Below are 23,038 nucleotides of genomic sequence, written 5' to 3' on the forward strand. Positions count from 1 at the left end.
TTAAAAATTTTATCTTAATTTTACTTTGTATTTTATTATATAATTGACCAGAACTGGGTGGGTAGGGGAGCTAATAATTATGAAGTATGTAATTTGCCTTAGAAACAGTTATCTTTCTCATTTAGCACTTTGTGACGAGGTCTTGGAGTGTCCTTTAACATTCTTTTGGACCCCGTTATTTCCCACATTTCCCTTGCAGATAGAAAGTAGTGTGAGAAAAGCATTAATATTAGAAAAAGGTGACTATAGTGAACTAGGTATCGATAGTTGTTTTGGGATCACATCTTACATCATGTGCCAGAAAGCTTTCAGCTCAAGATCCATGAAAAAATTGGGTTAGTTGCTGGCTGTTCTTTTCCATGCTGAGTATATGTTTCTACTGATGTAACTGCTAATGAAAATCTGTACAAATCCAGTGTTGCCTATCATAAATGCAGAGCCCAATAACATTCATCACAATAAAATCTCTGAAAGGGGGGGAAGAAATGCAGGTTTTAGAAGTTAAGCATGAAAATGCAGTTCTCAGAGTTTGGTTCAATCTGCAAAGAGCATCTCACATAGGAAGGCACTCTTTAATATATTCATAGCATGTGAGACATTTGGTCTTTTTCCTTTGAAGCATAATATGAATAGCTTCAAATGTCTGTTCATTCTTTTAGATGTTTTGAAACATTCCAGATACTCTTCCCCCATGTGGTTAATGGGCATTATGCAAAGTTCTGTTTGTCCTTAGGTCTGTGTGTAATTTAATTATTGGATAAGTTATTAGCAAAATGACAAAATTACAGCCCCATTTTTTTTTTTCACTGTAGGAAAATAAGTATTAATTTACAGGAGATGTAAATGGAACTTCGGGCATCCTAAGAAATTGTGGCCTAAACTTGTTGTGTTCTTTTTTCCTTTAAAACAGTGTTCTAATAATAATAAATGATGCTATGAATCTATCCCCGTAGGGTTTTATAATAAAAAATTAAAAACTGCTCAGTGCTTCTGAGGACTGTAGCTGGAGCCTGACTTCTTGGGTATCATAGGTCATGTGTTATGCCTGCATGTTTTATAGCTGGCACAAAGACTTGAAGTCAAGGGCTTTTGCTGTTGTTGTTTTTGTAATATTAAGGAGAAGTAAAAAAAAGATTAGTTCTTCGGGTCAGTAATGACCATAAGCAAAGAACAGAGGGGTGCTGCTGGTGCCTGAGGGTCCTTTGTTTGTCAAGAAATTGATGTGGAAAGATACACTGGACCCGTTCAGCAAGCAAATTATTTCCTATTGTACAGAGAGAAAGCAGTAAATATCACCATGGGCAAAATTCCATCCTACCCTCATACTTGCTGATCCTGAGCATGAGTCAGCTGAGCCCATCTGGCAGCTGTAATACATACTTGTAATGTCACAGGGCTGTGGTCCATGTCACGCAGTTCTTCCACTGCTGAACTTCAGTGCTGCAGAAAAGGAAAGAAAAAGTAAATTCTACATAGTGTATAAGAGAAGAGGCTTCCTGGCTCATGTCAGTGGTGTGATCATTCCCTAAAGCTTTCTGCTGGTGGAAATGCTCAGAGTGCATTGAGAATAACAGAGACTTCTGCCTTCTCAACGGTCTGTGAAAGCAGAAGCTTTATAGCTGTCTAGGTTGTCACTTGGAAAGATGAGGTATTGTGAACCGTAGGCAGATAATTTCTCTTAGGATGTTGACTTTAGGAATACTTCTATGGCATGAGATGTCCCAGGGTGAGACATCAGTGTGCGACTTGCACGTGTGAGCCAGGACTTATGGGAACCCAATGATCCCCAGAGTCTTAGAAATGGTGCTAGATGCCTGTATTTCAGCAAAATCCCATCCCAATAATTTTTTTTACAGCTTTTTGGTCATGGGAAGTCTGATGGCTTTTCTTAGCAAATTGTTCCAGCATTTCCCTATTCTCTTTGCTAAGCGCTTAACACTTTGTAGTTCAGCTTGCCAGACTTGGCCTCTGATTTCATCAGCCGGGTTAAAAGGACTTCCCTTACAGTGTACTTCTTGGCATGGTGTTCAGCTTTGTGATTACAGCAGTAGAGCCAGCTATGTGGTGCCCAATGCCATTTGGCTGTGGTCTTGCTTTGGTCTGCCTGCACTACGGGTATGTTCTGCTTTTTCTGTTATTCGTCAAAACCTGATTCTTGTTATTCTGTTGTCTGCCTGGTCACTCGGGGACCTTGTCTTTGCAGCACCAGTCTTTTGCAGACAGTCCTGTTCTTGAAATGTCCTTGCAAACCAGCCAAAATGGTTCATGTCCTTTCACTGACCAGCAGGTTTTTGTAGGGGAGGCTGTTACCTTGGGAACTCTCAATCTCTGCAATAATGAGAGGAAGATCTAGAACAGATACTTGTCAGCTTGTGTTTATGCAAGAATTTGGGTTCTAGAGAGCTTCAGTTTATGTAGCACTTCCCCTGCCTGCTTTATCCCCACCTGCCTTGCAGTAGGCAGCTTTCCAAGCAGACGTTCCTACTTTGTCTGCTTTTCTTCAACATCTGCATGTTTCACCTCTTTTTCTACTTCTTGGCCAAAACAAAAACCCACAAGCTTTTGCTGATTCCCATTAATACACAGCTCTGACCATTCCCTGACCTTGATGAGGGCTTTACAAGCCCTCACTGACAAGGCCCAGCAGATGGGTGTCATTGGGACCTGCTTGTGAGACTACTTTGAAATACATTTCTATTCCAAACCTTCTGTTTGCCTTCACCTCTCATGGGCTGAAGCTGAATGTCACATCGAACCAGCTGCTTCACTGTGCAGGTGGCCTGACCTGTTGACTTCTCTTATCTGCACATTTTTAACACTCTTTTTGTGCAGGTGTTACTGCCTGTGACCCTGTGTCTGCAAGGTTAATATTAATTCTACTTCAAGTCACCATTTCTTTGAGGGCAATTCTGAATTAGCCACTGGTTTTTACAGCTTTTGAGCTGTGAGAGCAGCTCTCAGATATTTCTGATAATTCATCAATGAGACAGCTTCCGTTAGTATCAAGGCTGCGGAAGGAGGTGTGAAATGTGGAAGGGAGATGAGTGGTTTAGTCACTGTTCAGAAGTCCAGGACTGGACACTACTTTATAGCATTCAGGATGAGTGAGATCAAATACTATTAATTCAGGTGTGCTGATTTTCCTGGCGTATAAAGAAAAATATTTCACAAAAGAACTCGAAGTGTGAAATATGCTTCACCAAAATCCTTTTCTTTGTCTAACAATTGTGTGGCAGCTCTCTCTTTTCTTTAATCCCCAGTTTTAAAGTTCATTTTATTAAGCTTTAGTTTACTACTTCCTTTGGAAACAAAGCAAAGATAAGAAAAGAATTGGTGAGTTTACTATTCTGTGAGCTATCCACACATTTGCAAAACGTGCGGAGTTTTTTTCTGTACTAACTGCTCTGAGAATTGCCAACTTCATGAATTTTGCAATAGAGAATATCTATGAATAGTGTTTTAAACTTTTCATATTGTTTTTCTATGTTGGTAGAGTTGTCCCTACGGCTAAGCATAAGGCAGCCTTTTGTGGGAGATAGAGCTTAGAAGAAAGCTATGGAAGATCTTCCATTGCACCAGGTTATAAAAAGAGGAGGGAACAGGTAAAGCTGCGCACAGTTTCTCAGCTGTCTAGGTCAGATGCATGTGAGCGTATGTATGGAGAGCTGGAGCTCCCTTCTCTGAGAGTTATCAGAGCGTTTGCCTCAGGCTGTTCCACCCATGGTGGAACAAGTAAGGAGGTTCTCCTTTGTCTCTAGATGTTTCAAATGGAGCTCTGTTACTTGCCTCCCTGATTGTTTATGGATTTTTCTCGTTATTTATCCTTTATTTCATATCTCTTCCCTTTTTGTCCTCAGAGAACACGTTAGAATAGAAGTGGTTGTCTTCTCTGTCTCAGTTTAACATGCTGTGAATTTAATTTTAAAGGTAGATTCTAACTGAGGTATTGAAAAGACCATTTTCTGTATGCCAGGCATAACTGTCTGAGTTAGCAGAATCACAGAATGATTTTGTTAGGAGGGATCTTTAAGATGATGTCATTCTAATCCTCTGCTCCATTAGAAGGGTGATGCCTACTGCAGCTTATGCAGAGCACCTGGGGAAGTGGAGTACAGCACAGCTGCTCTCTCAGTTGGTATACAAGCTGCTTGCATAGCTGGGGCAATGCTGCAGAACCTCTGGGAATCTCTCAGCCCTTTGCTTTTGCTGTGACTCCCAAGGAGCTGTACCTACTCCTGGGAAAACGATACCCTGACTGATTTTGGACAGAACAGCCATTGTTCCTGAACACAGTTGTCCACCCACCCTACTTACGCTCTGCCTATGGAGGAACATGATACATTTTCTAAACGCCAAACACTCAAATATAACCCAAGTTTACATTTGTTGTCTTGAAATGTGAAAGTTGTACCTTTTGTCTGCAAACCTCTGGAAAAGGCAGAAGTACTTCCCACAAAGAAGATTTTTAGGTATGGTGGACTACACACAAGCCAAGATGAATGCTGACAGTTTGGTTGAGGCGTGGAAAGGATGAAACTTGTTCTATGGAGGAGTTAGCTGGTAACTTAAGAGAACAGAAAAAAAAAATTATAAAACAGAAAAAACTAAGAGGAGAAAAGCCAGCTGTGCTTGCTTTGGTAGCTCTGTGGCTTTCTTCTTGTGCTTAATAGTTTTCCAAGGTTTTACAAACAAATGCATGCCACATGTGCAAAAGCTTGTAGTTCTCGCAGTGTGACTGTGTGGTATAATGACATTGACGAGGGGCTGTGGGGAGAAAAGTGCTTTCTGAGTTTCTCCCTGGCATGTTTCTGGCTAAGCAACAGAAGGGTGGCTCCACTAGACAGAATGGAGGCTGGCTCAGCGGAACTCCTGCGATTCAGTGAGTCTTGTTTCAAAAATAAATCTCTCTTCTATTCCTGATTCTGCGTTGGATAGACTACAGATACCTTGTTCACTTTTAGCAGGGACTTTTGCACTTACAATAAATTTGTCTGCAGGAACATTTCATATTTTAGGTCAACGTATCAGAAAGCTCTGTGTCTTTCTTGCATGATTTTCACCTCCCAAGATGAAAATTTTGTATTGCCCAAGGGCTATAACTGTCTGGATCATTGTCATCAGGAGGCAGGCAGCCTCTTGGGTATCTGCCAGCAGTTCCATTGTGCTCTGTGTGCACACTGAGGCTTCAGTCATTGTAGCTTTTAAACAAAGCCTGTCAATGTTAGTGAGTAGTAAACAGCATGTAGACCTGGTCTTCTTGAGAGACTAAATTTATATTGTTTCATTGGTAATATATCACATGTACTAGTTCTTAAGGATTGTGTAGATGTGACTATTTAGATGAAAATTCCTCATTTTTTCACTTCAGTCTTAAAGATGCAATTCCAAACTGGTAACATCTCCAAGTTCTGTTTCAGTTAATTCAATTCAACCGAGGTAGCACGTGTGTTCGGGTACACCCATGCAGATGTGTCTGAATGACAGCAATGTTAGCATTACCTTGTCTTTTTGGGGAAAGCAGTTCAAAAGGGGCTAAGTCAATTTTTATGCTCTATTTTGTCATTCCATTAAATAAGATGTATGTATCTTTAGGTGGTCTGATTATTCTGTCCTTGGGGGAAAGCACTGCTGTCATGCTGTGGCTCGCTTCTCCTTTTGAAATCTCAGCTACTGCACAGTACAGTTTGTTAAATCCATTGACAGCCTTACATTATGAGCAGGAAACATGAGCCAGCTTGATTACCAACTGGGTTGGTACGTGCATGTTTAAAATACACAAAAACATAGTACATAATATGTACAGTCTTTTTACTTGCCACCTGTCAAAGCTGTGAATGTACATTCATGCTCTACATGCATTATTAGTGAAATGGACGGTTATTATGCTGAATTATATTTTCTGCATTAAATGGTTGGGGTTATTAGTGATTTAGTTTTTATACTGCTGTTGTTAGTTGAGCTAAAAAAAAAAAAAAAAAGTGGATGGGTTTTGTTTTATTTTTAACAATGTGCTTCAAGCAATACAGTTCTTATTTTAGCTAAAAATACTTGTCTGTAAAATGTCATGTCTATAATATCACGTCTGTTACTAACCTCTAAGGAAGCTTGAACTTGTTTTTCAAGAAATGAGCCGAATCACTACAAAAATCTTTTCTTTGTCCCATTACCTGAGAGCTGGAAGTATTCCCAAAGAACCCTCGAACTTGTGTAGTCCAGCAATTCATTCTCCAAATGAACAAAGCCAGTGCAGTAAAGGCAATTTGCTGCCCAGCCACTGGATACTCCGGTGAAACATGTCAGAGATTCCACTTTGTGTCATCAGTTTTTTCCCTGTCATTATCCCAACCTTTCTGGCATGATGTATTTTCAGTAGAGCTTGCTTTGGTTTTCAGTGGCTCGCTATTTGGCAGGTACTTAACAATTAATATTCATTTGTTTTTATCAAGGTGAACACAGATTCTGTGCTTTTTATCCCCTCTTGATGTCTGGAGAACATACAGATCTTCTAGATGCTTTCCTGTTGCCTGTAGTCATGAAATAAAGTGTAATAGTTTAGAAACTGCTCTGGCTGGGGTCTCAGGAAGAGGAGATGCTTCACTTTTCAAGTCTAATGTGAGTTTTGTGGTTATGTTCATAAATATAGATTTATTTTCTCTTTAATCCATCTGCTGGGAAACAAAGCTGGAAGAATCAATGTCATTTTGTTTTCCCTTGAACTGTATTAGTGTGAGTAGGTTGTGGGTTTTTTTTTTTTTTTGATAGAAGGAGGGAGCAGTGGAGGGGAGGAGGGAGAAAAGAAACAGAAATTGATTTGCTCTAAAGTAATGCTGACGCTTCTTTCAAACTGAACTCAATACTGAGAGAATACATTCCCCTCATTAGCATGACTGGGAGCCCAAATGAAGATTTGATGCTGCAGAGCAGCAGACCACTTTGTGTATTTTTTAACATCACAATCACTAGAAATATGAACTTACTGCAGAACATAGCCCTAATATATATATATTTTTTTACACTATCGCTGGTGTCTATTGTCTCATACCATTAGATGACTTCAGTTGGTTCTCATGGTGCCAAACTGACAGCCCATCCCAGCATGAATTTGTATCTCTCACTGAGAAACCTGGGTATATCAGTGAAAAGCAGTTTGTATTGTCATGTAATTTGTACATCATTAGTTTAGAGAACAGTTCCAATACGTCCTGTTCAGTTTCAATTAGGGATCAATAATCTTCGCGAGCAGCTAGGCTCCATCAAGATAAAAAAAAAAAAAAAAAAAAAAGCCTTCATATTTTGAAATTAGGTTATGATATTTTCTTTGTCATTTAATCACGAGGGTTTTATTGCTGTTGTGGAAGAATGATAATGAAATTATATAATTTTTCAACTTTTTTCATGTGTGCAATGCAGGAAATAATTGTCTTGTTCTCAGATGGACTGTTTCAATAGATGTTTTCCATTTTTAAAAGACAGACTTCAGTACTTTCCTATCCAGATAGTAACTTGCTCTGTGCAAAGCTTAATACAGTACAGAAGCAAGTATTCGAGAACAAGATTAAAAATACTTTCTAAGGTTTGCAGATATCACAGGGATGTCCCCTGTGTAATAAAAAGCCTCTTCCCTGATTGCCGTTGTTGTAGATTCAATTGAGACTTTCAACTACGGTTGCTACAAGTCCAAGAGGGCCTTTAAATAATTAGTCAACATCCCTAAATATATCTTCTCCATGATTACGAAGCATTTCTGTATCAATCTCATATCAATGTAGTATGCAGTCAACCTGCTCCAGTTGCAGTTGAGATAGTTACACGTTTCTAATGACGTCCATGAGATTATTGCTAGGCCAAGATATGTTTGTTCTACGGGCTGTCCACTTAATGGTCAATGAAATTTAATGGACAATTGTTCTGTATATTTTTGCATTCGAAGGTTTCAATGGGAAGATTAAAGGTTGCCTTATCTTAGTCTGTTTCCTCACAAGGGGAGGAAACCCAAGTGGATGAATGATGCTCTTTGATAAGATATAAGGAGATACAGCAGGGCTGATTTGGAAAAAAATAAGGAGATTGAGATAGGAATGGAATGTGGGAAACTTTTCTCTTGTATTTTTTTTCCCCTCTTCATCTAGTTGTTGTTGTTAAGAGCCTTATATTATGTGGTTTTTCTCTTTCATAAGGAAAGCCAGCTGGTCTTTCATGACAGATGAGAAGGGCAGAGACGGGCAGCCTTGTGGTTAGACCAACAATGGGCCAGGCTGAAGTGGGTAAAGCACAACAGCTTTGGAGGAGTTTTCTGGAGGAAGCTGGCAGTTCAGGACATTCAGTGCTTACACTACTGATTTTGTGTTTCTGTGATTTTAAAGATGGAATAGAATGCTTTTTCATTTTGTTGGGTTTTGTTTAAAAAAAAATAAATGGGATGAGGCTGAGTCTTATCTGAGGTAGACCTTCATTAAAAGTACAGTAGTTAATCTGTTAAATTCAATAGAGGAAAAAAAAACCACCTTCATTCAAATCAGAAGTTTAAAGCAATAAAATGTGAACCAACAAACAAGAAGTTCCCTTGCTTATTATACTTGTTCTTTCTGAGGTAGAACATATGCAAAGGTCAACTCCATTTACTGTGTGAGACTTGGCTGCATGTGTGTGTGTATTTATATACACGTGAAATCTCAGTAATTAAGAAAGCAACTGATAACTTGGTTATGAAATTTTATGATGACAATACATTAAGCTAAAGGAGCTACTGGAAAAAAAAATCTTTCTACTTATTTACTATCTTAATTACCTGATCTTTGGCAGGTTTTTGTAAACTCATCAGGTCTTTTTATAATCATAATATCACAAGTGCAGCTCAACTACAAACAGCTGAATTTGACCAATACTCACAAGAAAAATAATGGAATATGTACGTGGTATTGATGTAATACCCACTTACTGTTAGTAGCTGATTTCTCAGACTTAACATTTAGATGTCTCAGTATAGAAACCAAGGAATGGGTCATTTTGGTAATTGCCTTGAGTAGATATTCATTTTCTGTTGTTCAAGAGCTGGTTAAAAAAAAAAAAAAGGGATTATTGTTATAGGCAGAGCACTAGTTCTACTGTTGTTAAGACTGCAAACTTCTTTCTGTTTAAAGGTGTCCGTGTTTGACATGCCTTAGAATACATGTCCTTATACAGATTGCTTTGCAACTGAGTGCATCTCACAGCTGTGTAGAACCCAGTTACTCAGGTTACTTGGTCATTTGAACTAGTTTTTTTTTCTTTTCTTTTCTTTTCTTTTCTTTTTTTTCATCCTGATAAGAAAGATAAGGAAGTTTCTGTTAAGGAAAAAACCATCTTTTTCTCACTGGGAAGACTGGAAAGTCTCCAGTGGCTCACATCTATTTGGTATTATTTCAGTCTGCACAAGTGTAATGCTGGTATTGCTGGCATGAGATGAATGTTTGTTTTCACCTGCAGTGCATGCATATCGAATGCTTTTGCTGCAGAGAAGCTCCCAGAGGCCACATGCTGATACATACAAGGTTGGAAATTGTACAGATTTTCCTTGGAGAGTGAAATTAGTTTCTTTGCCTTGACAGAAATGACATAAGGAGCTTTTCTGGTGGGACCCTGGCATTGCTGCTTCTGCCAGAACCTGGTGCTCAACAGTGTCCTGCATTTCAGAAATTCTAGAGTTGATTTCTGAATATTATCAATTCTCAGTGCTGCCACTGACAAAAACTACAGGAAGAATCTCAACCCTGTGAGAACTGCCCCCAGAAAACATGTGGGTTTCTATTCTAAGGAGCACAACTTTCCTGTTGTGTATGAGAGGTTTCTGTTCCTTTATTCCATAACAACCATGCTATCCTACATCAGCAGTGGATTGCTATTTCGTTCTCATCACACTGTCAGCAGATTAGCATGGATATAGTCACTAGATAAATGCTGGAGTTCCCCTGCTGTTCTTAGGAAATAGAAGTTACATCCTCAAATCTGATTATTTATTGAACTAGCTCTGCTGGAGCTGAAACTCTGGAAAAATCTTGTCAGGCCTCTTTGGTTTTCACATCTGTTATCAGCAAACATAACATTTTCCAAGGTAGCCGACATTTTTCGAACAATTGATTTGTTTCTTTCTGTAGCAGAAATCTGTTGGTACTTTTGGATAATGCTCATCTCTTTGCAATATATAATTGTCATTCCTCTTCTGTCTTCTGTTCTTGAGTCAGTCATCCTAGGTGATACATCCCATGTTCCAGGAGGTCTTCTCCATGTAGTCTCCAGGCAACTGGAGGCTCCATGTAGGCTCTGGCATGCACCAGACTCCCATCTCGTGTATTTCTGCTGATGCCAGTGGCTTCATTAGAAGCTTTTAAAAGCATTAGTGGCTTTTAGCATTTGATGGAGAAACGGTAGATATAGTAAGCAATCTGGAATTGTAATCTTGTTTCATTAAATAAAGGAAGGACATCCTCTGATGCAGTCATATCCTGCTTCAAATTAACTTCAAGGACAAGAACTAAAACATATCTGTTTTTTCTGACATAAATAGGATTGCAGTAGGTGGGAAACTGAGGAAATATTCATAAAGATAAAAACAAAAGCCTGCCAGTCAACCAAAGAACACTTGGTGGCTAATGTAAGAGAAGCGCAACAGCACAAATCTCGTGCATCCATATGCACAGCTGTTGGAAGCATCTTACAACCTTTGAAATGAAGCACACGGGTGATTAGTTGCATTCAGGTCTGAAAAATCTGGCACTGAACTTTCAAGAATATTGGTTTCATTCTCTGTGCCCTGCCAGTGTTTGTAGAGCCTGGTTTGACAAACTAGTCCCAGCCTACGTGCCAATAAAAATAGTGGAAAGCAGGGCTCCAGCACACATTTGCTATGAAGATTTATCAAGACTGTCAAGATCCAAGGTACTGTTAGGAACTATTAGTAAATGAACCCTACTCAAGAACTTGAAAATAGAGAAGACCTAATTTGCCTCCAGCCTACAGGCTGCTCAGTTGCTTGCTGTTCAAGAAGTGCAGTAGCATGCAGGCACAGCTTTTTGTCATTTGTACGGGCATTGGGCAGTCACATCTCATTTATTTATTTCACTAATGTCGCATTGATCAATAACTGAATTCTAACAATCTCCACTGTTTGCTGGTTGAAAACAGATGTTAAAATGTTATTTTGGAGTGCTTGGGGGATTATTAATCCTTCTCCTAACATATTCTTTGTATGACTTCTAAGAACATCCTTGAGACATCTAGCACAAATACAGAAATAATGTGAATCTGATGATATTCTCACATTAGGAGTGCAAATTGGTGTAAGAGGTTACGTTCCTCTAAACTGTCTCTGGTTTACTAAAGTTCTTTGGTTCACCTCTTCAGGCCAATGTAGGTCAAAAGGGAGAGCTCAAAGCTCTCAGTCACATCACAATGAGAAAATGGATTTATTTTGAGGGAGAATTGACAAAAAGCTAACGGTGAGTGTGCTTCTTGTCAAAACACAGTAGCAAGTTTTAGCTTTTATGAAACAAATTACTGAAGGTACATCAATGGAAGAATGCATTTTGAATACAAATCTGACAAATACTGGCATCTCTGTTGTTACTTGTTAGATTAGTTTATGTAAAATGATATCAGAGCTTGCGAAACAGCAACTTTGTGCATCTAATTGTACACAGAAAGTAGTGCTGGGGTTTTCTACATGCCTGACAAACAGAGAGATATGCAATTGTAGAAATTGGAAATAATGACAAATTCAGTGATGAAGGAAGCTGCAAACTGCTACACTGAGGATGAAGAAAACCTTCATTTCCAGGGCTGGTGATCCTACTACTATTTGGATCTTTAAACACAATTAGTTATCATTCTGAAATCAGTTTTTATTCTAGATTTTAGAGGCTTTTTGCAGTCTTACTTTGTAGGTGTCCACAGTAGTTCTTGCTGAGCTTGGAGTGTCTTAATTAAAACAAATTGTCATTATAATGACCGTCTATTAGGAGCTTGGGGGGAGGGGGGGCGCAGGGGCAAGCAGAATTGCTTCTCTGGCCCTTGAGTAATCCTTATGTGCTTTGAGACAAATAAGATGCCCCAGCGCTGTGCCTAATGGATTTCATTGTCTTTTGTAGGATCTCTGGTGATTACTTTTCTTTGTGTCTAATTAGAACAGTGTGTTGGGTATTGTGAGATACTTTGGGGGTTGTTTTTAAAAATATATGTGCAGATTTTGCCTACTTTGATGTTGCTAAAGCAATAGTAATTTCCTTTATCTATTGAGAAAATATGCATTTCGTTAGACTGGCAAACTGAAGTGGTATGAGAAGACCTCAGTAATTGCCAGATTGGATGGAAGTTGGACTGAAAAGAGCTACAGTAATGCTTCGGAGGTGTAGAAATAATCTGAAGAAAAAAATTCCACAGATAAGGGCTATTGCAAAACTTCTAGTAGCATCTAATAAACTGGAGGGGAGAAAAGCAGAACAAAGCTCCCATTCTCACCTTTCTGGAGTAGAGTCTAGAATTCACCTTGTGCATTGGCTTCAAGAGTACCATTGTGAACACTAAAAAAAAAAATAGTAAAATATTACGGTTTTTTATTTACTATTAAAAAAGGAGAAATCCTGTTCCCTATGGATTTATAACTTGCAAACTGGAGTATTTGAATTTAGATTGAATCTGACGTAATGTTTTTTTTTATGGACCCTTGATTGCAAAATCAGATGAGTGGCATTATCTGGATTTCAGAATGTAATTTCATGTGAATCCATGATTTTTCAAAGAATATTTCGAGAACTTTGTTTGGTAGAAGCTAAAGGTGGCTATATTTTTTCATTTGTTCTTCTTTTCCCTCACAATATGTTGGCAAAAACACAGCCAAGCAGCCTCTCCCTTTCCTTCTTCTGCACTGATCACAGCTTGGCTCCATATGACCAACCCTAGGCTAAGGATTTAGACTTCTGGTGTCCTAAAATCTATTTTGATTGTGTGCATCCAAAGAACTTATTTGCAAGGGTCAGGTTTGTCATCTCAGCATGTTCTAAGTGTGTTTGTCAACATTAAGTTTTCTATTGGTTGCCAGGTGGCAGTGACATCAGTTATGCAGAAAAGTCTTTTACGCTTTTCTACTCCTATCAAAAGAATATGTAATTTTTAGCAAGGGGTTCTTTCAATCTAAAATGCTACATAGGTCCTTGAAAATAGGCACAATTTTTATAGTATCAGATTTCTAAGAGAAAATCTGTCTAATTTGTATTAATTCAGAACCTGCAATCAGCCAGAGGCTATCAGCTAGAGGCTATCAGCTCTTGTTGTGAAGGCTTTGGGAATACATGTAGAGCTGTTAGTTTATGCAGACATCCTATGGCCTGCCTTTCTGGATAATGCTATTGTGACTAATGACTCTTAACTTAACGTCTGGTCAATACAATCAGATTAATCCCGTTAATTAATTCCTAGATGGTTTGATCACTGTCAGTGTCAAAATGGTTCTGCAATGCTAGAGAAGAAATCTCACCCGAACTAATCACATCATTCATACTTCATATCTCAACAAAGGTGGTGTTTGCAAGGGCACTCATTAACTGTCACGGAAGAATCATACTGGTCTGTGAAATCTCAGAAAAGTTATTGCAGAATTACTGAAATAACTGCAAATTTGAGAGGAGATAAATTGTCAGCTGTCATTGAATATATTTCAGTGAATCAGATAATATTTCTTTTCGTTCATCTTATTAAAAGTATTTAATGAAAGTAGGGTTCTATACCTCATAATATTTTACCAAATACTTGCCTTTATCTCTGTATAATTTACATGAGTAAATGGAATTTCTTTTGTCTGTGGTTTCATAAAAGATATAAGGGAAAGAGCTCATATTGTGAATGTTATGCTTGAGCAAGAAACTAAAGGTGAATTTTTAAATTCATATAGGTTATAAAAAATGGAATGTATATTCCCCCTCCCCTCCCCACGCACACACACAAAAAAAAAACAAGCCAGCAACAAGCATAGGAAGATTCAGTGCTGCTCCTTTAATTCGTTCTAAAGACAGAAAAATCAGAGCAAAGAAAGGCTACTTTAAATGGGAAGAGGAAAAAAAAATTTCTTGTTACTGATGGATTAAGATAAGTCAAATATAATTGGAGATGGCAGGGTGATATCATAAATCAACACTTTCAAAGAGGCCTTAACAATGCTTGGTAATATTTCTATTATTTTCCAAGAGTTCTAAAGCTGAGAATGGACGATCTGCCATGCAAATTCCATAGTGTGCAAGATGTTCTTTTTGAGAACTTAAAGAACAGAAAATAATATAGCTTTTGTGGTCAAAGTTAAAGCAGAAGAATGAAGATTGGTAAAACAGATTTCTTTAGAGTGTGGCAAGGTCAAAAAAGGTATTGTTTATAAAGCCAGGTATCATAACTGAAGCTTTATCTGCAGGAATGAAGGAGTTCTATGCCTTGTTTAATGCTCGTTCCAGTCAACAGAAGGATATTTACTGAATTCAGTACACTCTGGAGGATATTCTCAAAAATTTGGATTTGCTTCAATTGTCCTGCTTAGGTCAGGCTGCCCTCATTTTTTCTGAAACACGGGCGGGCATTTGGAGGATAAATAGTGACAGATACTGAGAATAAACCAGCAAACACTAGACTGGAGAATTAAGGCTTTTGAGGTGGCTATGAAAGCCAGCTATCAACAGAATTGAAGAATGTAATTTGTTTCTCCAGTGTATGCCGACCAAGTGCCAAAATGAGCGATTTGCTGTCGTAGAATTTAAATCAACAGAATCTATCCGTTTTGGAAAACAGCTTATCCTACTTGCAGTTCTGAGGCAGAAGTCAGCTCTGTCCTCTGAGCCTTTGTAATCCTGGCAAATACTGATGGTAAACTTAATTTATATACTAGAACTTTCCTAGAATTTATATACTGCCTTTTCTAGAATTTCAGTAGGAATAAACAACATGCTCTTTGCCTAAATGGTGATATTTTCCATGCTTGACACAATCCTTGCTCTATCTTCAGAAATGCATACCCATTGCCATAAATGTTCTGGCCCAAAGGCTGTCTTTAAAAGGTTAATATTTGGGCTGTATTTCAAAGGGTAACTCTGGTTTGCTTTTTCTGTGTAGGTTGGTAGGGGAGAAGCAACCAAAAGCTTGGCAGTTGGGACTGGGAAAGTTTGCTTTGTTTTGTTTGTATATACATTTAACTTCTCAGCAACAGAAGCATTTGTTGCATTCTTCTTCTTTTTTTTTTTTTTTTTTTTTTTACCGTGCTTATTTAACTTTGTCATTTCAATCAACAACCAAGTTTATATGCAAACAAAGCCAGAACTTGTAGTTATTTATGTACTCATATGTATGTGAAGAGTTACCTGAAAGGAATTCTGCAAAACAAACAAAAATTCATACATCTTCTTGACTCTTTAAAAGCGAGTCATAAAAGTGTTTGCTTTCAAAGAGGGTTACTTTTAACTTATTTCCCGTACTAGACATTTCAGTATTGCCACATCTTATTTCCTGAGTTTTACTGAAAGCCCTCTGAGGGTCTCAGGTGTGCATTGCACTTCAGATTTTAATTGGGGTGAATGTTCAGTGTACAAAGTTATGCTTGCTTTTAAAGAGTAAACATGAAGTTTATATATTTATAAGAAAAAGTAGGTAGTCAAGTTCTGTACAGAAACTAAATTCTTTTCCCTGCTTTCTATTGTTATCATTAGCTCTGTTAGCTCTTCTACAGTCAGTTTATACCTTCCACAGCTTCTCTAGTTTTCTGCATGTTATTGAAGTGAGATTATAATTTTAAGCATAAAAAAAAAGCAAACTGTATCTGACATCTTGTGATAAGTGAGGAGATGTAGAAGCATACAGTCCCATTAGGTTTCATTTGGACTTGATTAAAAAGTGCAGTAAGAATTTCTGTAGGTGTTGATGCTGCTTTCCTGCTGAGATACCTGGCAATATTTTGCTTTCTGTTGCTGTCAGATGATTTGTGTGTATATGAAATGCTGCTGTGGAAGTCTTATGTTTGAAACACAATTTCTGTATGTATATTTTAACCCTGTTATGGAAAGTAAGAAAAGTCAAGGTGAAATTGGGCATGTCAAGGCTGTACTTATCAGTGATAGCCATTAGAGAAGCTGTAGTACCTCTGCATTTCTTTTACTTAATAAGTGCCATGGCAAACTGGCGGCATGGAACAGGAAACAGCATCAATGGCCAAAATATTCTGATAATAACTGTTTCTCAGAGATGTTTTGTCCATGGAGGAACAGGTTTGTGGTAAAACTTGCCTTTTGATTGGGACATTTATGACATCCGTCTCCTGTGAAGATTTTCTGATGTCTCGTAACAGAGAATCCATACTGCAGCACTTCCTTAGCCTAGGTGCTTAAGTCTGTCTTCTACCCACACATGGCTTGCATGAACATGTGGCTTGCATGGATGAAACTGTGTATAAAAAAAAACCCCACAGTGCCACATTACTACCAAGGTTTGAACAGTGAGGAGAAGATCATTTCCATAGTCCTATTCCTGCAGCACTGTGAATCTTCAATAGAGTCAGTTCCAGCTGAAGAACTGGGCTTCTAAGGGTGTCGATGAGATGGGTCACAGGCAACGTATTTGAGTAAGAGGGCTTTGATTCACATCCACTCTTGGTTTCACGATCTCATTACATTATGGGAAGTAGTGATAGTGATGGAACAAAGGGTAATGGTTCAAAACTAAAAGTATTGGTTTGGATTATGCATTAGGAAAAAAAAAATTACTCAGAGGGTCTGCCCAGGGAGCTGTGTCCCATCCTTGGAGGTGCCCTGGGCCATGGATGGGACCTGGGGCAGCCTGTGCTGGGGGTGGCAGCCAGCCCATGGCAGGGGTTGGAGCTGGGTGGGTTTTGAGGTCCCTTCTAACCCAAGCCACTCTCTGGTTTTCAGGAGCCTTAGTGAAATCTCGGTTACATAATAAAGTGTTAGTACAGAGTTTTAGTAAGGTAGAGACAGGAAATATAGACTTCATGTTAAATGTTGGCTTCTTCAGGACAGAGAATATAAAGTTTTCCATGAAATTCAAGAATTGGTCTACAGATGAATGCTTCTGTCTGCCTTGATAGCAAGTCTCCTCAGCACATAGAAGTACTGACCACCACCTGTTTGGGGCAGACATTTTTCTCAGGTCTTAATATTGACTCTTCTTTTGGCAATTACATGCTGAAGCTCTCTCCCAGTCCTGTGAGGCTGTAAAGGCAGGGCTTTCAGAATATAAGTTCAGCAGTTCCTGTGCTGGCCTTTAAGGGTAGCAGGGAAATTGAGTTGGAGGGAAGCACCTTGACTATTGTTACAGGTCTGATGCTGCGTTTCCCTTCTCCATATCAGTGCAGCCTGAACTCCCCTTGCCTCTGCAGAGAGACCTTCCTCCTCTTTCAGTGTAAGAAGAAATGCACAGAACTGTCAGTATCTGCTCGTAACTAGCTGTAGTTGTGTCATCCTGGCTGACTTGCTTGCTGCTGACTTTCAGGCACTTTCAGCTAGCAAGCTATATTTGGAGTAAGGTGCCAGGTTCAATATTTTTCTTTGTACAAATCAGACCTGGGAAGGGGAGTATTGTTACTGTAGATGGGAAGAAAGAAATGGATATAGGTGCAAGAAGGTTGTATTTGCTATTTATCTTGAAAGCAAAAACTTATCTTCTGTTTGAGAAAAGGCTGAGTAACCTGGATTTGTTTTCAGCTTGGGGAAGAAGAGGCTGAGATGGAATCTGATAAATGTTTATAAATACGTAAAGAGAGGTGGGAGGCAAATGGATGAGGCCAGGCTCTTCTCAGTGGTGCATAGCAGTAGGATAAAGAGTAACAGCCTAAAACTTGAACTTGAAAGCTTGAATAGGAACTTGAATATGCGGAAGAACTTTTTTTTGGTAATGGTGATGGAGCAGTGGGACAGGCTGCCCAGAGAGGTGGGGGAGTCTCCTATGGAGATAGTCAAGACCCATCTTGATGCCCACCTGTGTGACTTATTGTAGGGAATCTGCTTTAACAGGGGATTGGACTCGATGATCTCTCAAGGTCCCTTCCAACCCCTGTGATTCTGTAATCTTCGAACATCTGTAGAGAACTAGAGCTTTTATAGATCATGTCCAGTACTAAGTCTGGAGAAGAAACAGTCTAGAGACAAAAGCTATTTAAAATTGCCAATTACATTTAATTGATTCAATTAGCTATAAAAATTAGCAATTTTTACTCAACAGTCTATTAATTCTATCTATATTCATCATTTCTCAATGTTGATTTTGACAAAGCATTTCTAAAAGAATAGTAATTTAGGAAATAGTCTGATTTATTTTCATGGTCTGAATAATTGGGAGCGTTTTAGAAAAGGAGTAGATAATATGAGTGCTTTGGTGAGTACTGTGCAGTATTGTATACTTGAGTTGGGAAAGCTGTACTCAGAAAAGCTCTTGTAAAAATGCCGTGTGTGTCATCCTTCCATTTGTAGCTAAAATATTTCTTCTAACAGTGGTAATAGTGGCAGGTTAAAATTTTTGGCTGGAAGGAAGGATCAGAACAGAACTCCGGTACATTTTACTGTTGCAGCTGAATCCTTTCTCTAATGGATGTATTTTGACGAAGCACATATCAGTTCTTTCTTCATAATTTTCTCTGTGGAGATGTTAGGAAAGAAGAAAGAAAATCAAGGAAAAGTGGAGAGGTGTGTTTCACTGAGGTAATTCATTCTTTGAGTCTTCTCCCTGCTGTAGAGTCTGTATTCCACATGGTTTTTGCTATGCTGTCTGAAGGAAGCTTAGGAAACGCAGGTTCTGTGCTTGTCAATGTTATTTACACAGTCTTAAGCTTTCTAAAGTGCTCAGAAATAGGTCACATTCCCAAAACACGGCAGTCAGTTTTCATGTTTAGCAGAGCTGAAGGTTAGGAAGAAATTTAAAGCCTCTGTTGTTTTTCTTTTTTAAGCCATTATCCAACCTTGAAATGGAAACTCAGTGAGTAAATTATGCTAAAGAGCTCATTTCTCTAGTTTGCTGATTGAGCTAAATGGCCTTTGGAGATATTTCTGAAGATGACTGACTTTTCTCTCATATGTGGCGGTCATGCTTCCTTATCCATGTAATAGAAAAAAGAAATTCAAACCTGAGTTTTTTACATTCAGAAATGGCTTGGTTCTTTGTTGTGAGAAAGAGAGCCGAGCTTTTCCCTCACAAATTAGTCAGCAAACACCTTTTACCCCAAAGAACTCAATAAAGCCACGGCGCTCTGTTGTTCGCCCGTAAATTGTTCTGCTGTGTGAGCTCTGCGCTTCTTGACGGGAACCAAGGGCAGAGCGGCTCTTCCGTCCCACGCGAGCCGCAGTTGCCACCAGCAGAGCCGGGAAGCCGGACCTCCTTGAGCCCCACAGGAGAGCGCGGCACACCTTGGCACCCGTGTGCAACACCGGAGCTCCGCGTGACGAGCAGCAGCAGCAGGGGGCGCTCTCGCCCCGCTCTGTGCCCGAAGCCGGGCCCGTTCCTTCCGCTGCTGCGGAGCGGAGCTCGGAGCCCCTCAGAGCCTGGGCAGCGCTGCCTTTGGTTCACAGCGCTCTCAGCAGCGCTTTGCTCGTACCAACCCGCATCCCAGGCACCTGTCTGGTTCATAGGTAGAAGCTAAACGCGTTTTAGCTTCGGCTAAAAGCCCTATAGACAAGGAGCAAGGAAAACGGCTCTGGCATGTTACTCTCCTGTTTAACTCCTCCTACATACTCAGAATTCATTTTAATTGCATAGAAAGCATCAGGAAGCCTTTCTTTTAGGTCTGAGTTCGTTGTGTTCGCCCATTTACCTCCATAATTTACCCAAATGTGGGAACATTTCCAGTCAGGTACAAAACTCGAACCTGTTTTATTCAAATGCAATTTTCAGCAGTAATACTGGATGTGTTACTTTCCAAGTAACAAATGGGAAAGCATAAGGTATGTTTGGAAATAGGAGACTTCCTAAGGCATTGCAAAATGTTTGTTTGTCTTTGCTGTACAAATATACAAAAAGGGGCTTGTTTTTCTAAGTCTCTTGGAAAATGATTTGCAGGCTGTTCTAAAAGCAGTTTTGCACGTGTGTATGCAGTGATTTGAAAAATAACATTCCTTCAGCTGAGAATATAAAATTCTTTCACTGAAATCCAAAGCAGCATCTTTGCTGCTTACTTGAGAGAGATTTTGTAAATTCTTAGATAACAGAGATTATGATCATCTTATGGGAGCAGGAGTACTTTCATCAATCTCCTAAACCTGTTCTCCATCCTAATAGATAACAGGGAACAAAGAGGAGATAGATGTCTGAAATAAAACTAATACAAGGTAGCCTTAATAAAAATCCGAAGGAGAACATCTTCATGGGAGGCTTGAAGTGAATTTGGCAAGAGTGGCTCAGTGTCACAGATGGAGAACTATCCAGCAGAACTCTCTTAGCAGTCTTCAGGAAATCAAATTAGCCTGACAAATGTCTGGCTGCACACTTCAGAAGGAAGCTCGTGAATGTTCTAGCAACATCTGCTGTTACTTATGTGATGGCTACAGAAGAAAAGGGAATGTAACGTTTGCTACTGAGCCAACAAATCTGTCTGATCTTTTTCACTTGTTCAGGACACAAGGTGGGAAGGAAGTGCAAAATGGAAAACAATTTCTAACATGCAATTTTTAAATTCAAATGGTGACTAAAAATCATGATATCCGTGCAGTAGATATCAGTGCAGTAGAACGTTTTTGGTCAGGAACTATCCTCAGAAGGAAGTCAGCCACTCAGTGAGGAAGGGGAGCTGACTGTCAAAGTTGATGCAGTATTAATTGTAAAGAGTGAGTTCCAGGTGTTGGATCCAGGGAGGTGGTTGAGTCACCATCCCTGGATGTGTTTAAAAATCATTTGGATGCGGTGCTTTGGGATGTGATTTAGTGGAGGGTTGTTAGTTAAGGTAGTATGGTTAGGTGGTGGTTGGACTCGATGGTCTTTAAGATCTTTTCCAACCTGAGCAATTCTATGATTCTGTGATCCTTCATAGAATCATCTAGGTTGGGAAAGACCAGTAAACCACTGAGAGACAAATTGTGGCATCAAATGTAATTTTTGCAAGAATGATGAATAAGTAAACGTAGATTTTCATAATTTGAAGGAGGAAAAAAAAAAACACAACCATAATGTAAATTCTTCCTAAGGAGTCATTCTGACCAAGGAAATACACTACTGCATCTTTTAAAGTGAAAAGATATGCTTAGAATTCATAATGTTTGCAGAAGAATACATTTAAGCATCCTTTACTGAAGACTGTTCAGGCTGCCATCACAGTTATGCTTGGCAGATTATCCCATCCTTGTATTCGTATTCAACCTCATTTGTTCCCATATGTGAAATCACCATTTACTTCAATTTTGAACAAGTTTGCAGAGGCATTCATAGCCATGAATATGGCATCCTTTGCATACGAAGTTCAGTGTTGTTTATAGTCTTGTTCTTTTTCTCTGCTAATGATACAAATTATGAGGAAAAATATTTTACTAATGATGAAGTGGTGGGAGCAAGAATTTGTAGTATTTGGTTCTAGTTGTGCTACTAAGTTACAATTAATCTAGGTTTTAGGTATGTCATAGAGGAACTGAAGGAACAATGTGTGTTTTCACATGGGGTTTTAAACATTAAGAGGGAAGGTTTAGGTTGAATATAAGGAAGAAGTCTTCTACAGTGAAGGTGGTGAGGCACTAGCACAGGTTGCCCAGAGATGTGGTTGATGCCCCATCCCTGTAGACCCTCAAGGTCAGGCTGGATCAGACTGATCTGACTCTGATCAGACCTGATCTAGCTGTGGTGTTCCTGTGCATTGCAGGGGAGTTGGACTACATGGTCTTCAGAGGTCCTTTCCAAGGATTCTGAGATACAAAAGGCTCAATGAATTCCAAGTTGTGCATGGAAAATGAGCTCATGTATACTTGTCGTAGGTGAGGATTCCCATGTCCTTTTTTTTTTTTATTATTTTTTTTAGGCAGTACAGAAGGGCTTTTTCAAATAAAATGAGCTTGATACTGTGTGCCAGCTCTTACAGGCTGAAGGAGCTGGGCTTGTTGAGCCTGGAGAAAAGAAGACTGTGGGGTGACCTCATTGCAGCCTTTCAGTACCTAAAGGGAGCCTACAAACAGGAAGGGAATCAACTCTTTGAAAGGGTAGATAACAGCAGGACAAGGGGAAATGGTTTGAAGTTGAGGGAAGGGGAGATTTAGGTTAGATGTCAGGGGGAAGTTCTTTACTATGAGAGTAGTGAAGTACTGGAACAGCTGCCCAGAGAGGCTGTGGATGCCCCATTCATCCCTGGAGGTGTTGAAGGCCAGGCTGGATGGGGCCCTGGGCAGCCTGGTCTGGTATTAAATGGAGAGGTTGGTGGCCCTACATGTGGCAGAGGGGTTGGAGATTCATGATCCTTGAGGTCCCTTCCAACCCTGGCCATTCTGTGAATTTGTGAGTGTGCTAACTGGACATGCACCCGCTTCTTGAAAATGACCTTACAGCACCTCTTACATCTTCCTGGGTTTTGGGAGGAGAAGGACCTGTGCATGTGAAGCTCCTGAATTCTCCCATGAAGCTGGTGGAAAGCACGTGTGGTTTGGTGTGAGGCCAGGCAGAAGTATGGCTGAACTTCTTTGGTTGTTTGGAGTTGGAAGTGGGTTCAGATGTAGCAAGTTTGCCCATCCATGTGTGGACCTCTTCTGACAAGTTCTCCATCCCAATGCAGCATCCAAGCTTTTATTTAAGCGTTTTGTTTGTTTGTTTTCCAAGTTTGCTGTGGGCTTCACAATGATTTGTAAGGGAAGATCCTGAAGTCTGCAAAATCGTTAGCTGAGAGAAGTCAGAAATTTTGGAAGCTTGGTTGTCACCCATGCTTACATGAGAGATAGCAACAGGGGGTCAGACAAAATCTTAATAAAAATTTCTGATGTTTTCTTTGGACTGTTTTTCCTGTGATGGCTCCAGAATGATCATCATATTTCATGCTGTTAGTTGTTACTTGCAAACATAGTTT

At 39.4% G+C, this 23,038-nt stretch overlaps 1 protein-coding gene and 1 long non-coding RNA gene across 3 annotated transcripts in view; one reads left to right on the forward strand and one right to left on the reverse strand.

Annotated features, from left to right (window-relative positions):
• LOC128077952 (uncharacterized) overlaps window positions 1-8,669 on the forward strand; it is a 56,370-nt gene extending 47,701 nt beyond the window's left edge. For both annotated transcript variants that reach the window (XR_008205227.1, XR_008205226.1), the window contains 2 exons: window positions 6,447-6,612; window positions 8,178-8,669. This is a non-coding gene — a long non-coding RNA (uncharacterized LOC128077952). The remainder of the gene's footprint in view (window positions 1-6,446; window positions 6,613-8,177) is intronic.
• Window positions 1-23,038, reverse strand: part of ANXA11 (annexin A11) — a 751,397-nt gene that overhangs the window by 594,818 nt on the left and 133,541 nt on the right. The window lies entirely within an intron of this gene.

The sequence above is a fragment of the Tympanuchus pallidicinctus genome, unplaced genomic scaffold, assembly GCF_026119805.1.
Source record: "Tympanuchus pallidicinctus isolate F22 unplaced genomic scaffold, pur_lepc_1.0 scaffold16, whole genome shotgun sequence".
Lineage (NCBI taxonomy): Eukaryota > Metazoa > Chordata > Aves > Galliformes > Phasianidae > Tympanuchus > Tympanuchus pallidicinctus.